We start from the raw sequence: 13,093 nt of genomic DNA on the forward strand, positions 1-13,093 counted from the left end.
TGAGTGTTGCAGGGACCCAACTAACTGCACCGTCACCTGCTGACAGTGAGCATCAGCATGAAGATAGAAATGGTAATGGTAATGGTAGTGGTAGTGGTAATGGGAGCCCCATCACTCCAAAATCCTATCACAGTGACTGCTTTCTTCATGCGAGGATGAGAGAAACTCCTGGAAGATCTTCCTTGGTTCACAAGTTACCTATTAACAGTTATCCTCACATGGACCAGACCAGTCTCAGGTCCCCATTGGCTACAATGGGACTATTCTTGCAGGCTAACACATGAGCATCTGTGGTAATAGTGTCACATGGGAGTTAGTGGAAGGAAGAACTAGAGAACTGAGATTTCCTACAAATCTCCTAATGATCCTGCTCCAACCCCAGATCTTTCTGATGCATTGTGTATTTAATCCTCATAACCAGCTATTGCTACTATCTGTTCAGTTAATCTGTAACTATTATTACTATCTGTTCAGTTTATGAAACTGAATGTCAGAGAGGTCACATGCAATGCAGACAGTCACACTTTATCTGAGATGACATGAGAATCCAAACTAGGACTAAAAAGGAGGCAGTACTGAGACCCAGAGACCTTGGAACCAGAGTCTGTTACTAACCAGGACCCAGAAAGGTCCAATGTAACTCTTGAGGTCTGGAGTTCTGAGGCTGTATTTCATCAAAAGCAGACATTATGTGCTGGACTCACTTAACTGCAGCTCAAAAATCCAAAATCTTTCCACTAACAGGCCATGCTAATTCCTTTCTTCTTTTGGAATTCTATATTCGACCCCTGCTGCTTTGTAATCTAAAAAAGAGATGCTGCTGAACTGGGTCACATACTGACACAGAAATTGAAACAGTAATAAAGTCCCTCCCAACAAAGAAAAGCCCAGGACCAGATGGATTCACTGCTGAATTCTACCAGACATTTAGAGAAGAACTAACTCCAATTCTTCTCAAACTATTCAGAACAATCGAAAAAGAGGGAGTCCTTCCAAATTCTTTCTATGAAGCCAGCATCACCTTAATTCCTAAGCTGGAAAAAGATGCAGAATTGAAAGAGAATTACAGACCAATATCCCTGATGAACATAGATGCAAAAATACTCAATAAAATTCTGGCCAGTAGAATGCAACAACACATCAGAAAGATCATCCACCCAGACCAAGTGGGATTTATCCCTGGTATGCAGGGATGGTTCAATGTTCACAAAACAATCAATGTGATACACCACATTAACAGACTGCAGAAGAAAAACCATATGATTCTCTCAATAGACACAGAAAAGCATTTGATAAAATACAACACCCTTTCATGATGAAAACTCTAAGCAAACTGGGTATGGAAGGAACATTCCTCAATACAATCAAAGCAATATATGAAAAACCCACGGCCAATATCCTATTGAATGGGGAAAAGTTGGAAACATTTCCACTGAGATCTGGTACCAGACAGGGATGCCCACTCTCACCACTGCTATTCAATATAGTTCTGGAAGTTTTAGCCAGAGCTATTAGGCAAGAAAAAAAATTAAAGGGATAGAAATTGGGAAGAAAGAACTCAAACTAGGACAGATGATATGATTCTTTAGTTAGGGGATCCAAAGTACTCTACTAAGAGACTATTAGAATTCATCGAAGAGTTTGGCAAAGTAGCAGGATATAAAATCAATCCACAAAAATCAACAGCCTTTGTATACACAGGCAATGCCATGGCTGAGGAAGAACTCCTAAAATCAATCCCATTCACAATAGCCACAAAAACAATCAAATACCTTGGAAAAAACTTAACCAAGGACATTAAAGATCTCTACGATGAAAACTACAAAACCTTACAGAAAGAAATAGAAGAGGATACCAAAAAATGGAGAAATCTTCCATGCTCATGGATTGGAAGAATCAATATCATCAAAATGTCTATTCTCCCTAGAGCAATTTATACATTCAATGCAATACCAATCAAGATACCGAAGACATTCTTCTCAGATCTGGAAAAAAATGATACTGAAATTCATATGGAGACACAGGAGACCTCAAATAGCTAAAGCAATCTTGTACAACAAAAACAAAGCCGGAGGCATCACAATCCCAGATTTCAGGACATACTACAGGGCAGTTGTTATCAAAACAGCATGGTACTGGTACAGAAATAGATGGATAGACCAATGGAGCAGAATAGAAACACCAGAAATCAATCCAAACATCTACAGCCAACTTATATTTGATCAAGGATCCAAAACCAATCCCTGGAGCAAGGACAGTCTATTCAATAAATGGTGCTGGGAAAACTGGATTTCCACGTGCAGAAGTATGAAGCAAGACCCCTACCTTTCACCTTACACAAAAATTCACTAAACATGAATTAAAGACTTAAATCTACGACCCCAAACCATCAAATTATTAGAGATCACTGGAGAAACCCTGCAAGATATAGGCACAGGCAAAGACTTCTTGGAAAATACTCCAGCAGCACAGGCAGTCAAAACCAAAATTAACATTTGGGATTGCATCAAATTGAGAAGTTTCTGTACTTCAAAAGAAACAGTCAGGAAAGTGAAGAGGCAACTGACAGAATGAGAAAAATATTTGCAAACTATGCAACAAATAAAGTATTAATAACCAGAATCTACAAAGAGATCAAGAAACTCCACAACATCAAAACAAACAACCCACTTAAGAGATGGGCCAAAGACCTCAAAAGACATTTTTCAAAAAGGAAATCCAAAGGGCCAACAGACACATGAAAAAATGTTCAAGATCACTAGCAATTAGGGAAATGCAAATCAAAACCACAATGAGGTTTCACCTCACCCCGGTTAGTATGGCTCACATTCAGAAATCTTCCAACAACAGATGCTGCAAGGATGTGGGGAAAAAGGGACACTAACCCACTGTTGGTGGGAATGCAAACTGGTTAAGCCACTATGGAAGTCAGTCTGGAGATTCCTCAGAAACCTGAACATAACCCTACCATACAACCCAGCCATCCCACTCCTTGGAATTTACTCAAAGGAAATTAAATTGGCAAACAAAAAAGCCATCTGCACATTAATGTTTATTGCAGCTCAATTCACAATAGCTAAGACCTGGAACCAACCCAAATGCCCATCAACAGTAGACTCGTAAAGAAATTATGGGACACGTACTCTATAGAATACTATACAGCAGTCAAAAACAATGAAATCTGGTCATTTGCAACAAAATGGATGAATCTGGAAAACATTATGCTGAGTGAATTAAGCCAGTCCCAAAGGGACAAAATATGTTCGCCCTGATCGGTGACAACTAACCAAGCACCAAAAAGGAAACCTGTTGATGTGAAATGGACACTATGAGAAACAGTGACTTGATCAGCTCTTGTCCTGACTGTTGATGTACAATGTAATACTTTATCCCTTTTAGTATTTTTTTCTAGTTAATACTATTGGTTAAACTCTGTAATTAACACACAATTATTCTTAGGTGTTTAAATTTTAACTGAAAAGTGATCCCTGTTAAATATAAGAGTGGGAATAAGAGAGGGAGGAGATGTACAATTTGGGACATGCTCAATCAGACTTGCCCCAAATGGTGGAGTTAGAAATGTGCCAGGGGATTCCAATACAATCCCATCAAGGTGGCATGTACCAATGCCATCTCACTAGTCCAAGTGATCCATTTCCGTTCACAATTGATCATAGTGATAGATCTAAGAATCAAAGGGATCACACAAACAAGACAAGTGTCTTCTAATACTAACTGATAGAATCAAAAAGGGAGAGAACGATCCAACATGGGAAGCAGGATACACAGCAGAGTCATAGATGGCAGATGTCCTATACAGCACTCTGGCCTCAGAATCAGCCGTTAAGGCATTTGGATATGGCTGAAGAGCCCATGAGAGTATGTTAGACATGGAAAGCCAAGACACTCTGGGGGAAAAAAAAGAGGACCTAAATGAAAGATCTCTGCGAGTGAGATCCCAGTAGAAAGAACAGGCCATCAAAGAAGGAGGTACCTTTCTCTGAAGGGAGGAGAGAACTTCCACTTGACTATGACCTTGTCTGAATAAAGTTGAAGTCGGCGAACTCAAAAGGCTTCCATAGCCTTGGCAACTCATGACAAGAGCATAGGGAGATTTCTGACGCCATAAACAAGAGTGTCAAATTGTTAAGTCAACAACAGGAATCACTATGCACTTACTCCTCATGTAGGATCTCTGTCCTTAATGTGTTGTACAATGTGCATTAATGCTATAACTAGTACTCAAACAGTATTTTACACTTTATGTTCTGTTGGGTGCAAACTGATGAAATCTTAATATATACTAAATTGATCTTCTGTATATAAAGATAATTGAAAATGAATCTTGATGTGAATGGAATGGGAGAGGGAGCGGGAGATGGGAGGGTTGTGGGTGGGAGGGAAGTTATGGGGGAGAAAAGCCATTGTAATCCATAAACTGTACTTTGGAAATTTGTATTTACTAAATAAAAGTTTAAAAAAAAGAAAAAAAAAAGAACTGGGTCTAATATTGATTAATGTCAGTCAATGCCACACAGTCTCACAAACAAGTCTTTACTTTATCCAACAAAACTCACCTGAATTGTGTTGGCATTGTTGTAAAGGGTATTAAGCCACTACTTGGGATGCCTGCATCCTGTATGGAGTGCTGGTTCACGTCCTGGCTACTCTACTTCTGTTCCAGCTTCCAGCTAATATATACCAGGAGGCAGCAGAAGATGATTCAAGTACTTAGGCCCCTCCCAGTCACCCACATGTGAAATATGCATGGAGTTCCAGGATGCTACCTGGGCCAGCTTCAGCTGTCACGGGCATCTGGGAGTGAACCAACAGGTAAAAAGATATCTCTCTCTCTCTCTCTCTCCATGTGTATTTGTCTGTGTCTTCATTTCAAATAACAAAGTTTAAAGATCCTCTTTTAGTGTTCAGCACAATAATCTAACTTTCAAAAAGTTAAAGTATCCTAGAAACTTACTCACATAAATAATCCATCATACAATGGAGATGTGGATACTGTGCTTTCCTGTCAGGGAAATGGAGGTGGCATGGACCAGCAAATGAAAAGGCAAGTGAAGCTCAAAGTAGTGTGTGGGTGTGTAATTGTAAGTGTCAAGAGTTCAGAGTTAAGATTCTGATCCTCACACTAAACTCCCTTAGCTGTTGATTGCAGATCAAGTTACAAAGGAAAATGGAATTTGATCTTACATAACATGTATACTCCTCTGGATAAGTAACTTTCTCTCCTTTCCAAATATGAGATTACAAAAACCTGGCAAAGAGTGGGGCAAAGGTCACCACAAAGCCCTGCTGGGTTGACATTGCATGAGAAAAAAGGAGGCACCATGATTTTCTGTGAGACTGCACCCGCGTTCCTCCTTCACAGTCAGCAGTCAGCGATGGAGGCTCCTCTCCAAGCAACTCTAAAAAATGACTCCTGATGTCCTCCTTACAGAGGAGTCCTGAGGGCCAGAGAGAAAGCAGCTGCTCAAGCACACTCCATGTGATGCTGGGTCAGGGGGAACTCTTCCTTCTGATTTCAGGTCTAGGAGTTCTCCATTCCATGTGGAACCTTACCCATTCTCTGGGCTTCCCTCTGCACACCTGATTTATGCTTTCCCATTCCCTCATTTAATACTGGAAGGGGAGGGGAAACAGGAACATCTAATTCAAGAGTTCATTTTTATTAGGAACTCTTTAGAAGCTTAACTGAAGGGAAAACCATAACAAAAGAGTTTCTTGCTTTACTTTTACTATCCAAAAAACTGAAAAGTGAGGACTAGTAGAACTGTATTTATCTCAATTTGAAAATGAGCATATTTTGAAAGATATATAGTATTTGATAATTATATTAGTAATATAGAAATTATATTGTCAGGATGGTTCCAATTGTATCATTTCTTAGCAGAGAGAAGGCAGACATACAGATAAGTCATAACTTCTTTCTTTATGATGTACATAAACGTGGCAGTAAGGAAAGCCTCTAACCTTCTTAATATGGACAGCCCTCCCCCCATGAAGAATTAACCAATCAGAAAAATATGGTAGTACCAAGCTTGAGACACCCTGCCCTAGCCATTCTCTAGGTTTGCTTTGAGTTGGTTGAACCTCGGAGAGAGAATGAGGCTTGCCATCTAACTAATCCGTGGCTAGGGCTGAATTAGAATCTATTTCTCCAATGTTCACAGTAATTTGTTCCTACTAGAATTCATTTTAACTTTGAGTCATCCCAGCCTTGGTTGTATTATGGTATCACAATTCGCAATCATTTGTTGAGTACTGCTATAGAGAAAGCAATTTTAGAATGAATTTCAATTCTTCTTGCTCAAGTCATATTCTTGGTTGTCTAAAAAACTGCCATCTCTTTCTCTCCACATGATGTTCAAGATCTCATACTGTCCCTACCTCATGCTCTACTTTTATGCATTTTCATTTTTAGATTTCTTTAAAGATGTATTCAACACAAAAGACAAACTAATTCTTGAAATATAGCTAACCAAAGCAAGCAGGTACAAAGTGAGTATCAGATGAATTTTTTTGTACTAAGGACATAGTTTTAAAGTGTTTTTCTAGGTATCTAGAGAGGAAAATGTTAGGAAATGTAGGAATATCAAAAAGATCACTACTTACCTTATGAAGGATGTTTCTTTCTTGACCCAAAAAATCAATACCAGGTCCTGATGTGCTGATGGGCTATTTATTCATTTCAAAAACTCATATCCCCTGAAATCAATAGATCCACTTAGATTAAAGCCACTCCCATAGAATTCAGGGGCCACAGAATTCCTCAATTAACTAAAAGAAAGTGCTAAGTCTTGCTCTATCAGGATAAAAGTGATTAGTATGTTTCCTTTAAAGGCTGGCAATAAAAACTTAAATAAAAAATTTTAGATTTAACTGCTTTTGCCAGTTAGAGAACAATGGCTTTTGAAGAAACTTTGCCCATTCTCATGAGATGGATACAGGACTAAGATGAAAACTCGCCACCGTGAGCTTAGCTGGAAATGGATAGTGAGTATAGAGAAGATGGTCACACGATGGAAATACTGGTCTGTCAAATAAAATCATGGACAGTTTGTTACAGGTGAATTATTTATTTATTTATTTTTTAACTTTTATTTAGTAAATACAAATTTCCAAAGTACAGTTTATGGATTACAATGGCTTCCCCCCCACCATAACTTCCCTCCCACTCACACCCCTCCCATCTCCCGCTCCCTCTCCCATTCCCTTCACACCAAGATTCATTTTCAATTATCTTCATATACAGAAGATTAATTTAGTATATATTAAGTAAAGATTTCATCAGTTTGCATACAGGTGAATTTTAACCAAATAATAAGTAATTTTAGTATAACTATGTTCCTAACATGCATGGTAAATGGTTATGCTGAAATTATTGATTGGTTATTTCAAATTCACATTTACCTTCTATTTTTTCTGTTAAATCTAGTAATAATACTCACATGATTTGTCCTCCTGACTTACTTACATTAGCCTGGCTAAGCTATGACATTTGCATGTGCTGTTTGTTCTTTTTTTTTTTTTTTTTTTGACAGGCAGAGTGGATAGTGAGAGAGAGAGACAGAGAGAAAGGTCTTCCTTTTGCCGTTGGTTCACCCTCCAATGGCCGCCGCGGTAGCGCGCTGCGGCCGGCGCACCGCGCTGTTCCGATGGCAGGAGCCAGGTGCTTCTCCTGGTCTCCCATGGGGTGCAGGACCCAAGGACTTGGGCCATCCTCCACTGCACTCCCTAGCCACAGCAGAGAGCTGGCCTGGAAGAGGGGCAACCGGGACAGGATCGGTGCCCCGACCGGGACTAGAACCCGGTGTGCCGGCGCCGCAAGGCGGAGGATTAGCCTAGTGAGCCGCGGCGCCGGCCGTGCTGTTTGTTCTGATTCAACTTCTTTATCTACATCTTCTATTCTCTCAATTACGTCTCCTATCATTGTTTGCCTTTTTGTAATTCATATCCATTTCCTCCATAGACTTTGAACTCCTAGTGATATGTAATCAGGCAATTAGAGTTTAGATGACCTGGAATCCTTATGCCCCTGCAAATGTAAACCTATTACTTTTATCTGTTGGATTGACACACACCCACCTTCCCAGGATGCACCGGTCACACCTGGAACCAGGGAAATTGCCAAGACTCCACTTCACTTAGTATATCCAATTGGGCTACCACCCCCAACCTCATTAAAGAGCTGGAGCACACCAAAGAGAACTCAATTCACCACAGACCATGCTGTGAAGTATCGGTCTCATTTTCTCTCTTTCACAAGCCATGCTCTGGCAAATGATGGGTATTTCTCTTTGTGAGGCAGTCCACACTTTCTTGTGGATATATATTCCCTTACTGGCAAATAAACCCTGTTCATTTGCACACATTGCTAGTCTCCACTTAGCATTTTTATCTCAGTGGGAGAGAAGAACCTGGGTTGGCAATTGATATGTTTGTTGCCCACATCATAAGTGGTGAGCCAGCAGCCAGCAGTTTCAAATAATTGGGGGACTGGTATTTTGGTGTAGTGGATTAAGCCTCCACCTGCCATGCTGGCATCCCATATGGGCACCAGTTGGAGACCTGGCTGTTCAACTTCCAATCTAGTTCTCTGCTCATTTGCTTGGGAAAGCAGAGGAAGATAGCCCAAGTGTTTGGGCCCATGAATCCACAAGGGAGAGCTGGAGGAAGCTCCAAGCTCCTGACTTCAACTTGGCACAGCCTTAGCCATTGCAGCCATTTGAGGAATGAACAAGAGGGTAGAAGATCTCTCTCTCTCTCTCTCTCTCTCTCTCTCTCTCTCCCTCTCTCTCTCTCTCCCTTCCTCCCTCCCTCCCTTTCAAACAAATAAGAAAAGAATCTTTTTTAAAAAGAAAAAATTGGAATAAGAATAACCCCCAAAACAGTAGTGGGTGAATGAAGCCCAACTGCCTACTTGGTGATAGTTCTCTCAGGTTTTAGAGAAACTGCTTGGTCCTTTTAAGGTATCTTTCTCTGTTCTTGGAGTCTTGGACAGGCTTTTGAAATGCAAATATGGCTACTCTTACTCCTTGTCTTGGTAATTGTTGGAGATCAGCTGGAGTCTGGAAATATTAAGGTTGAAGATAAGCCATAGGAATGGTATATGGGAACATGTGAAATGAAAATGCAAGCCCTTGACCACCCACTTTTGTGTCTGCTGTGACACTAGTCAGCTCTTAGCATTTAGCCATTAATACGAGACTACATGTGGCTGAGTCAGCTTTGGTATCCATATTGTCCTCAGCTCAGTGTGTGGGTTCTTTTTCTTCATTATTTTATTTTGTTTAATGAATACAGCTTCATGCATTTAACATATACAGATTTGGGAACATGATGATTCTTATGCCCCACATCACTCCCACCCATATTCCTACCTTTATTCCTCCTCCTCTTCCTTTCCCATAATTTAAAGAGATCAGTTATTCAGTTAATTTTTTAAAGATTGATTTATTTATTTGAAAGTCAAAGTTACACAGAGAGAGGAGAGGCAGAGAGAGAGAGAGAGAGAGAGAAGTCTTCATCTGCTGGTTCACTCCCCAATTGGCTGCAACAGCTGGAGCTGCACTGATCTGAAGCCGGGAGCCAGGAGCTTCTCCTGGGTCTCCCACATGGGTGCAGGGGCCTAAGGACTTGGGCCATCTTCTACTGCTTTTCCAGGCCATAGCAGAGAGCTGGATTGGAAGTGGAGTATCTTGGTCTTGAACTAGCACCCATATGGGATGCCGGCACTTCAGATCAGGGCATTAACCTGCTGCACCACAGCGCTGGCCCCCTCAGTTAATTTTTATACTCTTAAATTAACCCCACAATAAGTAGAGTTCACCAATTAGTATGAAGAAAATAGCAAAACAAAACAGACAAAAAAATTGTTTCTTGACAGTCAAAGCAAGGGCTGTTCAAAATCAACACATCTCAAAGTGAAGGTTTGCTTCTATAGATTACATTTTAGGTATTCTATTTGCTACCACAGCTCAGAGAGTATATGGTATTGGTTTTTCTGTGACTAACTTATTTCACTAAGTATAATGGTTTCCAGTTGCATCCATTTTGTTGCAAATGACAGGATTTCATTTTTTACTGCTGTATAATATTCCATTGTGGCTGGCGCCATGGCTTAACAGGCTAATCCTCTGCCTAGCGGTGCCGGCACACCAGGTTCTAGTCCCGGTTGGGACGCTGGATTCTGTCCCGGTTGCCCCTCTTCCAGGCCAGCTCTCTGCTGTGGCCTGGGAGGGCAGTGGAGGATGGCCCAAGTGCTTGGGCCCTGCACCCCATGGGAGACCAGGAGAAGCACCTGGCTCCTGGCTTCAGATCAGCACGATGCGCCGGCCACAGCGGCCATTGGAGGGTGAACCAACGGCAAAAAGGAAGACCTTTCTCTCTGTCTCTCTCTCTCACTATCCACTCTGCCTATCAAAAAAAAATATTCCATAGTGTATATATACTGTAATTCCTTTATCCAGTCCTCAGTTGATGGACATCTGGGTTGATTCCATATTTTAGCTATTGTAAATTTAGCTGAGATGAACATGCAGGTACAGATCACTCTTTTGTATGCTGATTTCATTTCCTTTGGGTAAATTCCCAGGAGTGGGATGACTATATTATATGGTAGGTCTATATTCAGCTTTCTCCAAGTTGTCTTCCCCACAGTGACTGTACCAGTTTACATTCTCACCAACTGTGGATTAAAGTAACCTTCTCCGCATATCCTCACCAGCATTTTTTGTTTGTTGATTTCTGCATGAGGGCCATTCTAACCAGGTGAAGTGAAACATCATTGTTGTTTTGATTTGCATTTCCCTGATGGCTAGTAATCTTGAGCATTTCTTCATGTATCTATTGGTCATTTGAAATTCCTCTCTTGAAAAATGTCTGTTCAGATCCTTTGTCCATTTCTTGACTTGATTGTTTGTTGTGTTGTTGTTTAGTTTATTGAGCTCTTTATAGATTCTGGAAGTTAACCCTTTGTCAGTTTCATAGTTGGCAAATATTTTCTCCCATTCTATAGGTTGCCTCTTCACTTTGCTGAATGTTTCTTTTGCAGTGCAGAAGCTTCTCAGTTTGATGTTCATAAATTTGGTTTTGATTGTGCTTCTGGGGCCTTTTCCAAGAAGTCTTTCCCAAGTCAATGTCTTTTGGGGTTTCCCCTATACTTTCTGGTAATTTGATGGTATCACATTGTGGATTTAGGTCTCTGATGCATTTTTAATGGATTTTTATGTAAGGTATAAGGTAGGGGTCATGTTTCATCCTTCTGCATGTGAAGATCCAGTTTTCCTAGCACCATTTGTTGAAGAGATTGTTTTGGCTCCAAGGGTTGATTTTTGCTACTTTGTTAAAGATAAGTTGCTTGTAGATGTGTGGATTAATTTCTGGAGATTCCATTCTGTTCCATTGGTCTACACATCTGTTTTTGTGCCAGTACCAGGCTGTCTTGATTATAATTGCCCTGTAGTATGTCTTGATGTCTGATATTGTAATACCTTCAGCTTTGTTTTTATTGTTTAAGATTGCTTTAGCTATTTGGGTTCCCTTCTGTTTCCATATGAATATTAGCATCATGTTTTCTATATCTGAGAAGAACGTTGTTGGCATTTTGATTGGGATTACATTGAATCTATAAATTTCTTTTGGTAGTATGGACATTTTGAAGATGCTGATTCTTCCAATCCATGAACATCGAAGATTTTTCCACTTTTGTTGTCCTATTTCTTTAATGCTTTGTAATTTTCATCATAGAGATCTTTGACATTCTTGGTTAAGTTTATTCCAAGATATTTAATTTTTTGTAGCTATTGTGAATGGGATTAATCTTAGAAAGTCTTCCTCAGCTATGGCCTTGTGTATACAATGGCAATTGATTTTTGTGGGTTGATTTTATATCCAGCTACTTTACCAAACTCTTTTATGAGTTCCAGTAGTCTCTTTGTGGAGTCTTTTGGGTTCCCTATATATAGAATCACGTCATCAGAAAATTGAGATAGTTTAAATTCTTCCTTCCCTATTTGTATCCCTTTGATTTTTCTTGCCTGATGGCTCTAACTAAAACTTCCAGGATTATATTAAATAGTATTAGTGAGAATTGGCATCATTGTCTGGTTCCAGATCTCAGTGGGAATGCTTCCACCTTTTTCCCATTCAATAGGATGCTGCCCATGGGTTTGTCATGAATTGCCTTGATTGAGTTGAGGAATGTTCCTTCTAGACCCAATTTGCTTAGAGTTTTCATCATGAAAGGATGTTGCATTTTATTAAATGCTTTCTCTGCATCTATTGAGATAATCATATGGATTTTGTTCAGCAGTTTGTTAAGGTGGTGTATCACATTGATAGATTTGTGAATGTTGAAACATCCCTGCGTACCAGGGATAAACCCCACTTGGTCTGGGTGGATGATCTTCCTGATGTGTTGTTGGATTCTCTTGGATATAATTTTATTGAGGATTTTTGCTTCTATGTTCATCAAAGCATCCTGTGTGCCTGTCTGCTCCCTCGCCCCTTTTCCACTGTGAGGAATCTCACTCTAGAAGAGGAGAATTCCATGGACCAAAACCCATATTTTCTAGGGAAGGCAAAATGTGAGGTCCAGTTTGTTGGTGAAATGAGAAATAGCTCCTATTCCTGCACTCCGCTCTGGGTACAGGCCAGGGGAAAATGGGTTTACATCCACATTCATTATATGTAGTTCTTCTATAGCATTTATATCTTGGAAGCCCAGGTTTGATTGACACTGAGAAAACTGAGAGAAATAATCATGTCTATGCCCCACATTAATTAAGGCATACATGAGGAAAAGCCATGTGCACAAGGACTGTGAGTGATAGCATATCATCTGAGGCCAGAGCTTAGTTCTGTTTGGTTTTTTGCTTCCTAGAACACTCTAGAGTCCATGGTTGACACAATAGCTTTTTGAAATTTAATAAGAAAAACATTTTAAATAGTTATTTATTTGAAAGTCAGAGTTACAGAGAGAGAGAGAGGAGACAAAGACAGACAGGGACAGAGACACAGATCTCTGTCTATTGGTTCACCTCTCTTTCCCCAGATGGCTGTAACAGTCAGGGCTGGG

Source organism: Lepus europaeus, chromosome 3, assembly GCF_033115175.1.
Source record: "Lepus europaeus isolate LE1 chromosome 3, mLepTim1.pri, whole genome shotgun sequence".
Lineage (NCBI taxonomy): Eukaryota > Metazoa > Chordata > Mammalia > Lagomorpha > Leporidae > Lepus > Lepus europaeus.